Consider the following 14,076-nt stretch of genomic DNA (forward strand, 5'->3'; position numbering starts at 1 on the left):
AAATTTATTTATTTGACTGCATCATGTCTTAGTTGGGTGCTTGGGCTCTAGAGTGTGCAGGCTTAGTAAGGGTGAGTTGGCTTAGTTGCCCCTCAGCATGTGGAATCTTTGTTCCCCAACCAAGGGTCAAACCCACATCCCCTGCATTGGAAGGTAGATTCTTTTAACCACTGGACCACCAGGCAAGTCCCTGTTATTGCTTTTTTTAAGTAACAACATATCTCCAAGTTCTTTCCATGTCAGCATACACAGACCTTTTTCATTTTGAATGGTCTTAGTATTTCATTGGTGTCATTATTTATTTATTTATCTAGTCTCCTATTAATAGACATTTGTGTCGTTTCCACTTTTTTACCACCACAAACAAGGCTACTACTGTGAATGTTCTCGAACAAACATCCTTGTGGACATGTGAAGATGTACCTGCGAGGTCAATTCCTAGAACTGGAACTAGAGTCAAACAAAAGAAATGTGTACTTTAATTCTGATAGATTTGCTATGCCAATTTACCCAACTGTCTAGAGTCATAGGTACTTCACAGATGGTCCAATGGTTAAGACTTTGCCTTCCAATGTAGGGAGTGTGGGTTAGATGCCTGGTTGGGGAGTTAAGATCCCACATGCCTTGCCAAAAATACAATAACATAAAACAGAAGCAATATTGTGACAGATTCAATAAAGACTATAAAATGGTGCACATAAAAAAAAAAAAAAGTCATAAAGAGTGGGTTACCTGTCTGCTCTCTTATAGGGCTTAGTTAAACTTACAAACCTTCTCCCATCTGGTAGGTGAAAAATGGTATCTCATTGTAACCTTACTTTGCATTTTTCCAGTTATGGCTTAGGAATATGGTTTAAGCATTAAGAAGTCATTCGTATTTAATTTTCTGTAAACTGCTTATTTATATCCTTTATGAACTATCCTATTTGTTAATAGGACTTCCTCATATATGAAAGAAGTTAGTATTTTCATTATATATAATAATATCCTCCAGTTTACTATTTATCCATTATTTGTGGGCTTTTTATTATATATTTGTTGTTGTTTAGTCGCTAAGCCATGTCCAAATCTTTTATGACCCCATGGACTATAGCCCACCAGGCTCTGCTGTCCATAGGATTTCCAAGGCAAGAATACTGGAGGGGGCTGCCATTTCCTATTCCAGGGGCTATTTGAGACCCAGGGATCGAACCTGCATCTCTTGTGTCTCCCGCCTTGGCAGGCAGATTCTTTACTAGTGAGGCACCTGGGAAATTTTGCCATCTTATAAAAGGTTCCGTTCCGTCCTGTTCCGTTGCTCAGTCGTGTCCGACTCTTTGCGACCCCGTGGACTGTAGCCTACCAGGCTTCTCCGTCCATGGAATTCTCCAGGCAAGAATACTGGAGTGGGTTACCGTTTCCTTCTCCAGGGGATCTTCCCGACCCAGGGATCGAACCCGGGTCTCCCGCATTGGAGGCAGAAGCTTTAACCGCTGAGCCACCAGGGAAGCCCCTTATAAAAGGTTAGATTTTCAATATGCACATTTGGGTAGACAAGGATTGATTTCTGTACTTCATCCTCATTTTTTGCATTTCAGTCCCCACTCCCTCGAGGTGGCAGACACTTGATCTTGGCAATCCAGAGACTGGCTGCTTCCCTCATCCCCTCAAGGTTCCTGGGGGATCCTGAGTCCAAGTGGGCTTATTCAGGATGCAGGAGGAGGCCTGAGCTCCTTCGATCCCCCAGGCCCACTGTCCATCTGGCATCCAGAGGAATTCCCTGCTCTTACTTCTTGTCCACAAAGTCCTTCCGAGGCTGTGCTCTCCTCCCCAGTCCTGCAGTATAGGTGGAGTACACAGGACTCCTCTGCCGCCCACAGGGCTGCAGGGGCCCAACTGCCTGACACCCCACTTCGCCCTTCCTAACCTGGACCTTTGCTGCCTCCTCTTGGCTCATCCCGGAAAACTGGGTCAGGACCGCTTTCTCAGGGCCCCACCAACATCTATGTACATCTCACAGACCCCTGACTCTGCTCCCAAGCCCAGGATGCTGACAGGTCTTGCTATTCCTCCTCAAACAGTTCCCCAAATCTATTCCTGTGTCTTCCATTCCTCGGAGGAGCTGGAATTCTGGCCCACAGAGACAAGGAAGACTTTTTATACCTTTTTCTCCTTTTAATATTATCACTTCCCTTCCCTGAAGCAGTGCACACAGAGAATGGCCAGAAATGTGTGAGTGTGTGTGCCTGTGTGTGGCTCCCAGAGAGAGGAGAGGTCAAAGCTTATCAGGAACTGTCAGGAGGAAAGAAAGCAGACGGGTATCAAACCCTGCCTCTCCCAACAAGTGCTGCCGCACCCGCTGGCTGCCCCAGGCCTGGACTCCCTCAAGCCCCCAGCTGACACCATCTGGGGCTTCTCTGGTCTGTATGCCTGCAATGACCCCTTCCCTCGAAACCCTTTGCGGGTGGGGGTGGGTGGCCTGTCTTCCTCTCCTTGGTGGCATCCAGCCCCGTGGGCCTTGCACGTCTGGGCACTTGGTCAGGTGCATGGCGCTGAATCACCTACTGGTCATAAAAGGCCGGGCTGTTTTCATCCTGGGAGCTCTCCAAGAAGGCCAGGATGGGTGAGGTCCCAGTGAGGGGGTACTTAGGGTGTCCCCCCAGACGAACTCCCTGGCTTCTCCTCAAGGCTTTCCTCAGCGGAGCTCCAAGGAACCAGGAAAAAAGCTTTTCTCCAGAGAACTCTGTCTGCAGATAGGCCCTCCTTGCTCTTTTGTCTGCCCAGCGTGCCTCCCTGCCTTGTTGGGGTTTCATCAGGCCAGGGAGCTGGACAGTGTAAAATGAACTCAGACCTGGGCTGCTCAGGATGGGGAGCCACAGGGGCCAAGCCCCAGGGAAGGTAGCAGATATGCAGCTTCATTTGAGCACAACTGAAATCATTCCTCACAGGGCTTTCACCCATCGCTACCACAGCCCTGGTGCCATCTTTACTTTGCCTCCAGCCAAACCAGAGCTCCACCTCTAAGCCTTCTGGTCATAAGGGACAAGGTGTCACATTTCCCGAAAGTGGTAACTGCTGTAAAATCCAGCCATCTGCACACAAGAGGCTCCTCCCCACTCAGCACCTCCTCTCCTGCCCCGCTTTCACTTTTCTGGACAGCACCAATTCTCAGGATAGTGCAAACGCGTCCTCAGCTGTCTCCAGGCCTCCAGTTCAGTTCAGTTCAGTTCAGTCGCTCAGTCGTGTCCAACTCTTTGCGACCCCAAGAATCACAGCACGCCAGGCCTCCCTGTCCATCACCAACTCCCGGAGTTCACTCAAACTCATGTCCATCGAGTCGGTGATGCCATCCAGCCATTCCTAACTGTCCCCTCCAGCATCCTCCATGAGCTCAGCCCCTAACCTGATCTCATTTTGCTGGTCCATTACCCACCTCAGTGCCCACTACGTCCAAGGCCTTGAGGCCTATAGATCTTTCTTTAAAAAAAAAAAAAAAGTTATTGGAGGATACTTGCTTTACAATATTGTACTGGCTTCTGCCATACATCAACATGAATCAGCCACAGGTACACATATGTCCCCTCCCTCTTGAACCTCCCTCTCACCCCTCTAGGTTATCACGGAGCACTGGGTTTGAGCTCCCTGTGTCACACAGAGAATTCCCACTGGCTGTCTGTTTTACATATGGTAATGTATAGGTTTCTATGCCACTCTCTCAGATTGTCCCACCCTCTCCCCTCGCTGTATCCATAAGTCTGTTCTCTATGCCTGCATCTCCATTTCTCCCCTGCAAATAGGTTCATCAGTACCATCTTTCTAGAATCCTCTCCTCAGTAGCATCTCTGAGCAACATCATCCACCAACAGGCTTGCCTTAGGGCTAAAGGTCAAACTCTGGGGGAAATGCAGACATTAGTCGAGCGCCACCTCTGGCACTTCCTGGACGATCACTTGATCTTCCTGGACCTCTTTCTTCATCAGTAAAGTGGTGAAAAATACAGTACTTACCTTGCAGGGCAGTTAGGGGTCCATGGGTATCATATGGGTGCTTATACAACACACGTTATTATTTGTAGTATTTTGTGAAGAGCATTTTTCATTGTAAGTGATCCTGCCCCACCTTTCGAGCATAAATCTTGAGTCTTTTTTTTTTTTTTGGAAGGGAGATTCCTCTACTATTTTCTTTCTCTTTTTACTGCAATTTTTATTTTAATTAGAAGGTGGGGATGGTGGTAGCAGTGTCAGGAAAAATAGCGTAGGATGTGGATGGAAAGACAAATAGGCTATATGGCAGCCTCACCTCCCAAAGTAGGTGTCAGCAAATTCAGCTAGGACCAAAGTTTGGAAACCTAGTGCTGAGTTCCTGGCCCCTGCAGACATTGACAGAAGTCAGGCCTCCACCCCTGCAGGTGTAATGTGGGTGCTCTCCAGGAGCCTGTGTTAGGAAGGTACCCCCACCCATGGGCACCCTCTCCAGTTACCTTATGTCACATCTGATACACAGGCTACCAGGAGAGTACTGGGTCCAGGAGACATGTGCCGGGGTCACTGCAGAGCTAGGGGTGAAGAAACAGGTAGCCTCCTGAGAAGGGACAGGAAGTCGGGAGCCCAGAGGACTGGAGGGCCTTGAATTCATGGGGGTGGTTGGCCTCCCTGTGGGGAAGCAGAGCAAGAGATGCAAGGTTATGAAACGGGAGAGGAAACAGGAGGTTAGGAACAAACCACAAAAGATTGAAAACACCCTCGGTTTCCATCAGTGTGGGAAAGGCTAAGCTCATGGGAATCTCCAAACAAGGGGAAGTTGAGCAGAAGGATGAGAGCTTGCATTACAGATGGATGTGAAATGATATTCAAGATAGAGTATAAAGTGAAAAAAACAAGATGCAGGTGGTACATAAAATAAGCTACCATTTGTGGTTTTATTTATATTATTTGTTTGACTATGTATAAAATGTCTCCAGAAGGCGTCACAGAAAATCATTTTAGGAATTTTGTGTTTAATGGTGATGGGGTTCAGGGAAGGCCACTCCAAAACATGACACTATGGTATATTGGTTATTTTGAATTAAAGTTACTTAAGAAGTAGCCAGTGCAAGGACAGCTACTCAGACCTTCCTTTGTGCCTCTGAGAGCAAGAAAAAAAAAAAAATCCCCCATTTTGGAGATTTTGTGCCTACTTTAGTCACTTTTCTGGGTCTCATATCTTTGGGACCCTCAGAAATAGAAAATTAAATTAAATCTGTTTTTCTCCTGTTAATCCCTCTTTCATGAAAGAGGTGTCTCAGACAAGAACCTAGAAGGGTAGAGGAAAAAATTATTTTCCTTCCTGACAATGGGTACAGAGTCTCAGATGGGCAGGATGAAAAAGTTCTGAAGAATGATGGTGGTGATAACATGAATGCGCTTAATGCCACAGAGCTATATGCTTAAAAATAATTAAAATGGAAAAATTTTATATTACTTTTAACTAAAATTTTAAAAAACCCAAACATTTCATGAGCTGTCTGGGGAGAACTGGGTGTTCAAGAAAGAGAGGAAGGGAGACTTAACTGCACTTCCTTTTGTAACCATGGAAATCTTTTCAAAAAAATAAGGAAGGAAGGGACTTCCTTGGCAGCCAGTGGTTTAAAGACTCTGTGCTTCCACGGCAGGGGACACAGGTTCCATCTCTGGTCAGGGAACTAGGTCCTACAACCATGCAACTAAGAGTGCCAATGCCACAGCTAAAGATCCTGCAGGCTGTAACTAAGACCCACTGCAGCCAAATAAATAAACATAAATATTAAAAAAAAAAAAAGAGGAAGAAGAAGAGGAAGCAAACCGATAGGGCCCAAGACAAGGTAAGCCTTGCAGGATGGATGGCTGAGAGGCACTACAGGGTGGAGAATACTTCAGTGACAAAGGAACTATTTACAAAGATGTAAAGGGGGAAGACGGTTGGATGGCATCACTGACTCAGTGGCCATGAGTTTGGGCAGACTCGGGGAGATGGTGGAGGACAGGGAAGCCTGGAATGCTGCAATTCATGCGGGTCCCAAAGAGTCAGCCACGACTGAGCGACTGAACAACAAAACCGGGAAGAAGAGCAGTGACGGGTGAAAGGGTAGGGGGCTGGGCAAGGGGGTGGTACAGCACCCGGGCTCAATAGCAGTGAAGCTCCATGCTCGGACTACTTACTGGAATCAAGGAGAGAATCAGGGCAAGGGGCTACCTGGCAGAGGCCGCGACCTTCCTTCCAGGGTCACAGCCAGCCTGGGTGACCTGGCAGGGAGGGCGTCGGGGGAATTAACACAGACCTCCCTCTGTTCCCTCCTTTTGATCTCTCCTGGCCGCTCCACTGCCCAACGCGGAAAGGCAGCCTGTGGGCAAGGTCACTGGGCGGAGCAGGATTGGACGCAAGGGCCACCCTCCTCCTGACACAGGAAAAGGGTGGGGAGAGCACCCAGAGGGTCAGCGGGACAACCCTGGAGGCAGCCTGCCAGCCGAGGAGCCGGCCTGCCAGGGCGTGTAGCCTGGTTCGGCCACCCCTGGGCCTCGCGGGGTGATGACTGTAGGGATCCTAGACGCCGCTGCCAGAAGTACATTGGTTAACGTTGACGCAAAGAGCTTAGAACAGTGCCGGGCGCGGGGTACACACGGTACACGCGAACTGTGACACGTGTGACAGCCTGCCAGTGGAACCTCGGGCTCCCGCGGCTCCGACCCGGGCAGGATGCGGTGGGCGGGGCGTCCCGGGGGGCGGAGCCAGCCGCGCGAGTCCCGCGGAGGCCGCACCTGCGCGTAGCAGGGCTGCGGGCCACCGAGCGCCTCCACGTGTCAGCCCTGAGCTGCGCCGGCGGTGTCCACCGGCACGAGACGCTCGCCGCACGTGCCCGCTGGGTGTCAGCTGGGTGCCGGCTGGGCGCAGCCGGGTGGACTCCTTGCTCCTTACAAAAGGGGGGAAACTAAAGCTTGTGAGGGGAAGCCCCGGTCCAAGCGCTCGCCGCCGCTAATGAAAACTTTACTCCCAGCTGGGCTCTCGCTGCTCCACCCCTCCCAGGTGCTAAGTGTTCCCGCAGCAACTCAGCGCTGAAAGAGTCGCAGATTGTAATATCAGAATTTAGAACAGCCATTATGTGCAGTTTTCCTAAGCTGACCAGGCATTTATACAAAGGGTAAATTCTCATTCAAAAATATTGTGGTCAATTGAAAGAGTCGATTAAAAGTGTCCAAAATATCAAATTTATTAATTTCCAAACACAACTTTAAATAAGATTGCAGGCAATTTTATGAGAAATTAAAAGTGATAAGCCCATATTGAAAGCAATGCACTTTTTTTTTCCCCAGAAAAATACCAGGGATAGTTACAGTACAGGATTAATATTAAAGTGATGAAAGTATCAAGAATAGTATTTTTCTTTTGTTATTTTAAAATACTGGACTAATTGATATAAATAAGTTTGTTATTTGCTTGAATGTACCTTATCTTTTTAAATAATCTTATTTTGAAAAGGTTTTAAAATAAATTATTTTATAAACCCACCAATATAATAAACACAACTTCTCAGTCAATAAATACTTAAAATTTTTTAAAAATCCGAGGCCACCTCACATGTTAGTGGAAGTGTGGATCAATTCTTGCTCTCTGTCCCTGCTCCTTCACAAAACGAAAGATGATTTTCATCCCTATAAATCACTATTCATGGTAAATATAAATGAACGAATGAGTGGATGGACGATTGATGTATTTGAAGGACAGACAGACCTGGCTGGAGTGGTGATGAAGTTGGGAAGACAGTTTGGGCTGCATGGGAAAGGCTGAAGAGAGGATTGTACCCAAGAGGCAGTACTGTACACTTTGGGGTTTGGGACAGAAAAATGTTGTGATGCCACCAGACTGTAAGGAAGATTTATCTCACCAAGGGATGAGAGAGGTTATAGAAGGAACCATGTCATGGTCACCATTTGGGGGCTCAAGGTGACAGTCTCTTTATTTCTACTTATTTATTTTTGGCCATGCCACATGGCTTGTGGGATATTATTTCCCCAATCAGGGATCAAACCTAGGTCCTGGATCCTCAGCAATGAAAGGATGGAGTCCTAACCACTGGGCCACCAGGGAATTCCTGACAGCATTTTTAGAAGGGCCTGGAAAGGGAGGCAAGGAAGCCTGAGAGGTGGTGAGAGGACTGGCAGGATCTGGTGGGTGCCTGAGTTTGGGGCCTGGGAGAGGGAGGGGTTGGGGGCAAGCTAGCCCCTTGGCAGCACCAGGGAGGTCAGGACGTGGGGAGGAACTCTTTTCTCTCTGCATCTCTGTTAGGCCCCCTGCTTCCTGAGGGAGGGGGAAGGGTTTCGATCATCCGCAGGTCATGACTCAGGTCTGAGGTTGTTACCCCAGCACCCAGAATGGAGGACCAAGGCCACAGCACTGTCACCCACTCTGATCCCGGTGCTCTTTCCAGGGAGAGGCTCTACCCTGTCTTGAGTGGCTGGTGGGGAGCATCAGGCCCCATCTTACGGTCTTGGGACTTCTCCTACACAGGCGGACCCTGGCCAGGACACCTGTCCAGACATGGTTTTGTTTCTCTCCGCACATTTCCAGGATACCCCGTGGAGAACTTCTCCACCACCTGCCACCGTCCTGCTGTGCTGGAACCTGAGCGATTGAGGCAGCATTGGGAATCATCCCGAGATGATTCTAGATCATCTCTCCCTTGCTTTCTGCAGTCCTGCCTCAGGTGTCAAAGTTCAAATAGAACTGGACATCAGGGAGAAGTCAAACAAACCACAGAGGAAGTGGCCAGCCTCCTGTTGGCACACACAGAAGGCACGCCGGGAAAGAGGGCGAGGTGCCACGCAGGAAGCTTCTGATTCTGGTCTGCAAGGCCAGTGCCGGCCAGATGGGGTCTTTATCAGCAAGAATGTAGACCAAGTGGTCAGCAGCCCCTTCCCACATCACTTGGATGATCTATGATACATGTGAGCTTCAGGCTGCTCCTCGGGCCCAGGGGTCAAGCCCCTTGCCTAAGGCAGCCTCGGTGCTAATTTTCAAATGAACCTCCTGAGTGATCAAAGGAGGAACACCTGTTCCTGGCAGAGAGAATGGGGCTAAACCACGGGCATTTCATTCACTCAACACATTTATGGAGCACCTGTTAACGCTCCACGCATTGTGCAGGAGAAGGGTGGGGGAGGAGGGGCAGAAATCCCAGTGAGCAGAAAAGAGGAGGTCTCTTTTGGAATGTACATTCTTGTGGTAGAAGATACGCGATAAATATCTGCTCAGTCACTTCAGTCGTGTCCGACTCTTTACGACCTATGGATTGTAGCCCACCAGGCTCCTCTGTCCATGGGATTCTCCAGTTATCTAAGATAATTTAAACAGTGGTGTGGAGAATGAGAGAAATGAAAAGTGTGCAGACAGTACTTAGAAATGATGGTCGAGGAGTGAATGAAGGAGATAAAGATGCCACTGGTGGCTCAGTGGTGAAGAATCTGCCTGCCAATGCAGGAGACACAGGTTCAATCCCTGGGTCAGGAAGATCTCCTGGAGAAGGAAATGGCAGCCTACTCCAGTATGCTTGCCTGGGAAATCCGATCACGGACAGAGGAGCCTGGTGGGCTACAGTCCATGAGATCACAAAAGAGTCGGGCACGACTGAGCCACTACACAGCACCAACAACATCTTGTGAACTGTGAGACTACCTAGATTTCTAGTAGTAAATTCCTCAGTGAACCCTTGCAGGAAAGACCATTGTGTTAAGGGTTTATGATGCACATGGGGTCAAGAGTGCGGAAGCTCTGACCTTCCAGTGGGCCTTTACTTTCGGGCTGGATGGCTGGGGAGGGGAAAGGACATGGTGGTGGGTCCTCCTACCTTAGGGGGTTTGAAGATTCTGCCTGCATGGGTTGTGGTACTCTGGCTGCAGGAGGGGAGACCCTAGCCAGAACCCAGATGGACCCCGTGACCACTCCCAGTCGCCCCCAACAGAGGGAAGGGTTTGCTCCTGTTCCTTTCTGCATAAGCACTGAAGTCACAAGCTGTGGGCCAGTGTTTCTCTAAGTAGGGCACGGTCCTTGGGAACACTTGAGGAGATGGGGTACACTGGGGGCCTCCAGGGGTTTGGTGTCATTGCTGGGGAGTGACAGTGTAACTGAAAGTGGGCCTTGGCTGCTTGCTGCTCAAAAACCGATAAAGAGGCAAGGTTGGTGGAAAGGAAAGTTTGCTTTATTTTGGATGCTGGCAACTGGAGGGAGGGCAGACACTTGTCCAAAGGCTGATTGAATCCCCCTGCACTGACAATCAGTGTGTTGGAGTTTTTACAGGCTGATGAAGGGGGCAACATGTAGAAACAGCACAGTCAGCTCTGACAGTTATTTTGAGATTGGTCATTGGTGGTCTGATCAGCATTAAATACAGTTAGTCTTTAGTTCCAGGGTTGCTTTGTTTCCATTTCCTTGAGGCCAGTTCTGGGAAATGTAGCAGCTAATGTCCCAGCTACAGTCTGGTCATCATAGAGTTAACTTCTTCCACCTGGTGGGGCACTCAGTCTACATAGGACAGCTCATAGGAAATGGCTCAGAATATTACCTGTAACCCTTGAGAAGGATCTAAAAGGTCCCTGACTTTGCTTAATGAATATAGTATTATTTGATCTCCTTTGGTAGATTTCCTTTGTTTCTTCACCTCTCTGATTAAACTTTTTCTTTGACTACAGTTTTTCCACCAACAAAAGGCAGGCTGAGGATTGGGAGGGTGGGCCCATAGGGTCCTGGCTCTGTTTAAACAGGTTGTTATTGGAGACTTGGACTTCAGAGTAACCCCTGGCTCTGCCTGCCTTCCAGAGTTTCAGCAGAGTCTGGACTCATTCCAGGGTCAAGGGCAATGCACCTGCCAGTGCCTGTGCAGCTTTCCTTGGCCACGGGAGCCCAGGGCAAGCAGCAAGGAGGTGGGAGCCAGGGGTGGGGTGGAGAACAGGGCCAGCGAAGGCCTGGGGACAGGCATGGGGCAGGGGAGGCCCTTGAAGTGCTGGGCGGCAGGTTCCTCAAAAGCAAAACCACTTGAAACACCTCATCTGGGTCAGCCGAGGCCCCTGTGGCCAAGTCCCCCACAGCCCAGGACGCTTCTGTTGTAGAAACCCTCGGTCAGCAAGGGCAGCCGCTGGCCGGAGATGCCCAGAGAGAAGTCTCCCCACCTATACCCTGCACAGGGTCTGAATTAGCTGAGGGCAAGGGACTAAGGGGCTGAGGGATGAGGGTGTGACTCTGGAGCGACAGCCACTCCAAGGCCTGCCCCGGGTTCCAGGACCCAGCCCCGAGCTCGGGCCTCCCCGACGTGGCTCTGTTTCCCTCTTCTCTATCTGTTCTCAGCTCTTCCTTTCCCCCCAGTGAAGGCAGACTGGGAGGCTCGCCTATCCTGGGTGGCTGCCAACATACTGTAGAAGGCAGGGGCTTGGCAAGCACACAGTGTCGCCTCTGTGGGAGCGGCAGGCTAATTATATTTCAGCTGGTGGCCGTGGCTTGGAGATGGCCGGGAGTTTCCCAGCTCACTGGCTCATCGGGCCTCCTGTGTGGTAAACACTGCGAGGAGGTGTGGAGACAGAGGGCGGGGAGGTGTGGGCAGGAGCTCAAGATAGGCCTTGAAGGGGAGCCAGGTGGGGCAGTCCGACCAGTCCCTGGTTCCAACTAGGAACCTCACTTTGAATCCTGGGCCATGGGGCAGGTCCACCCCTTCCAGGGCCCAGGGTCCTACTGAGGGGGTGGTTGGCCCAAGATCCGCCCAGCTGGGATATGGTAAAGCCAGATGGAATGGAATGCTTGGGGAAGGCCCGGAGAAGCGGCCTGATGGAGAATGTACTGTCCGCCTTTCCTTTTCCTACAAATCTTGGGGACTTTCCTGAGGTCAGGACTGTTGTGTACAGCCATGCAGGTGTGGGCGGAGGTATGAGTGGGGGCCCATCCAGCTGGGGTTTGGCTGTGACCATCTGGATGGGGGGGTCAGCTTTATTCCAAGTTCACAAAGGCCCTGTGCTGGCTGGTGTCTGGTGCCCATGAGTCAGGGTCCGAGGGGGTTACTCATCAGAGAGGAGCCCTGGGCACTGGGCAACCCATCCCCCGAGGCCAGTGTGGCACTTTCAGGACTGAACATCTGGCCTGGTTGTCAGCGCTTCAGGCTCCTGGGGTGAGTGCTCAGCCTAGGAGATGAGTGGCAGGTTGACCGAGTAGCCTGAGGGCCCTGGGTGAGAAAGCCCAAACCCCATCCACAACCTCCCCTTGTTGTTGTCGTCTAGTTGCTAAGTTGTGTCCAACTCTTTGTGACCCCATGGACTGTAGCCCACCAGACTCCTCTGTCCATGGGATTTCCCAGGCAAGAGTACTGGAGTAGGTTGCCACTTCCTTCTCCATGGGATCTTCCCAACCCAGGGATTGAACCCACATCTCCTACATTGGCAGGCGGATTCTTTACCACTGAGCCACTAGGGAAGCCCCGTTCCTCCCCTACCTGTGAGCTAACTTCGGCCACTGTGGCAGGTCACATCCTAACGAATCATATTTCATCCCGAGTGGCTTGAGTCACACACAATCGGCATGAAGGGTGAGCCTGTGGAAGTGAGGTCAAGAGTCACTGTGGTGCCTGCGTCTGACCTGGAAAATAGAGACCACGGGGCTAAATTACTTGTCAAATGAGTCTGCTGGGTAGGCCCAATGAGTTAAAGTCATGCCTCTCCTTACACAATTCACAAACATGTTTAGGTTTACAAACACTAATCTCGAAGCCCTGTGCACTCAGTCAACAAACATTTAGTGAACACTTCCTGGGTCTCGCTTGCCATCGCGTCTGAAGACTCAGTGGGGAAGCAAACACACCCTGTCCTCACTCATGCTCTGGAAAACCAAAAAACCGAGAAAGCAAACCAACAAAATAATGGCAAATGGCAATAAACATTAGGGAGGAAGTAGCCAAAGTCAAGAACCATGAGCCTACTTGAAGTGTGGAAAGTGCAACTGAGCTGGTCTTCCTTCACCTCTGAAATGAGATAATAGAGAACCCACCCAAATCCTTGTTAGGAGCAGGGGAAAAAAGCAGCTTTCAACTACCTCCAGACCACAAGCCCAATTAAGAACCACCCTCCCCCACAGCTACTCCCACCTGTGGCCGCTCACAGAGGCGAGCCTGCAGGGGCGCTCTGCGTGCTGATGTGAGGCCTACAGCGTGAGGGACATGAGGGACGTGCCACCTCTCCACGGGAAGGGAACATCAGGGCCCTGTCAGCTTGGCAGGAGGATTAGCAGAAAAGGTGAGGGGGCGGAGGTTGGTTTTGAAAGATGAATCCAAGTCTGCAGGTTGGCCAGAGCAGGCCTCCCGGGCTCTGAGTGCAGAGGAGGAAGCAGGAGGGGGCGGGTGCCATGGGATGGGGCTCAGCGGGCACCCTGAGGTGGGGAGGCCTCGGCCTGGGGTGCCAGCAGCACCCCTGGGGGAGGTGGGATTCCCAGCCCTCGCTGGCACCTCCTCTCCACCGCCTCTGTGGCTCCCACCGGGCTGTCAACCTGGCCAGAGGCCCACAGGGCAGGGTCCAGGTGGGGTTACAAGGGTGGAAGTCTCTGGAGAGGGGCTCCTGCGAGGACTGGCTGCTTCTCGGGCCTAGCCACCGGCTCCTTTGCGGAGAGCACCAGGAGAAATGCTGCTTTTCCGGAATGTCTGGCCTTTAACCCAGAAATCCGGGGGCGGGGGAGCCTCCAGGGAAGAGGAGACAGGCTCTGTGTGTGGAGCTGACCCTGGTCTGGGTTCGGCCTGAGCGCACCGGGAGCTGGTTCCTAAATTGAGAGTCGCCTGGGTGGGGGGCGCTGGGAGCCACCGTCCCTGCCCTTCCTCCTCTCCTCAGAGATCAGAACATCTAGGCTGGAACCCAGCATCGGGCAACTGTAACAAGCACCCAGGCGATTCTGATGCTGGCAGCCAGGGACTTCAAAGCCCTGAAGTGGGGCCTACTGGGGAATGGGAGCCACTGGGAGGCTGGGAACTGGAGGCTCGCTGTGGGCATGGCAGCTCCCAAGAGCCCAGGACTTGTCCTTTGATCCTTATCAGTTCCATACCCCACTCTGCCACAAGTCCTCAGA

This window comes from Moschus berezovskii, chromosome 21 (assembly GCF_049115385.1).
Source record: "Moschus berezovskii isolate FMDL1 chromosome 21, NW_MosBer_1.0, whole genome shotgun sequence".
Taxonomy (NCBI): domain Eukaryota; kingdom Metazoa; phylum Chordata; class Mammalia; order Artiodactyla; family Moschidae; genus Moschus; species Moschus berezovskii.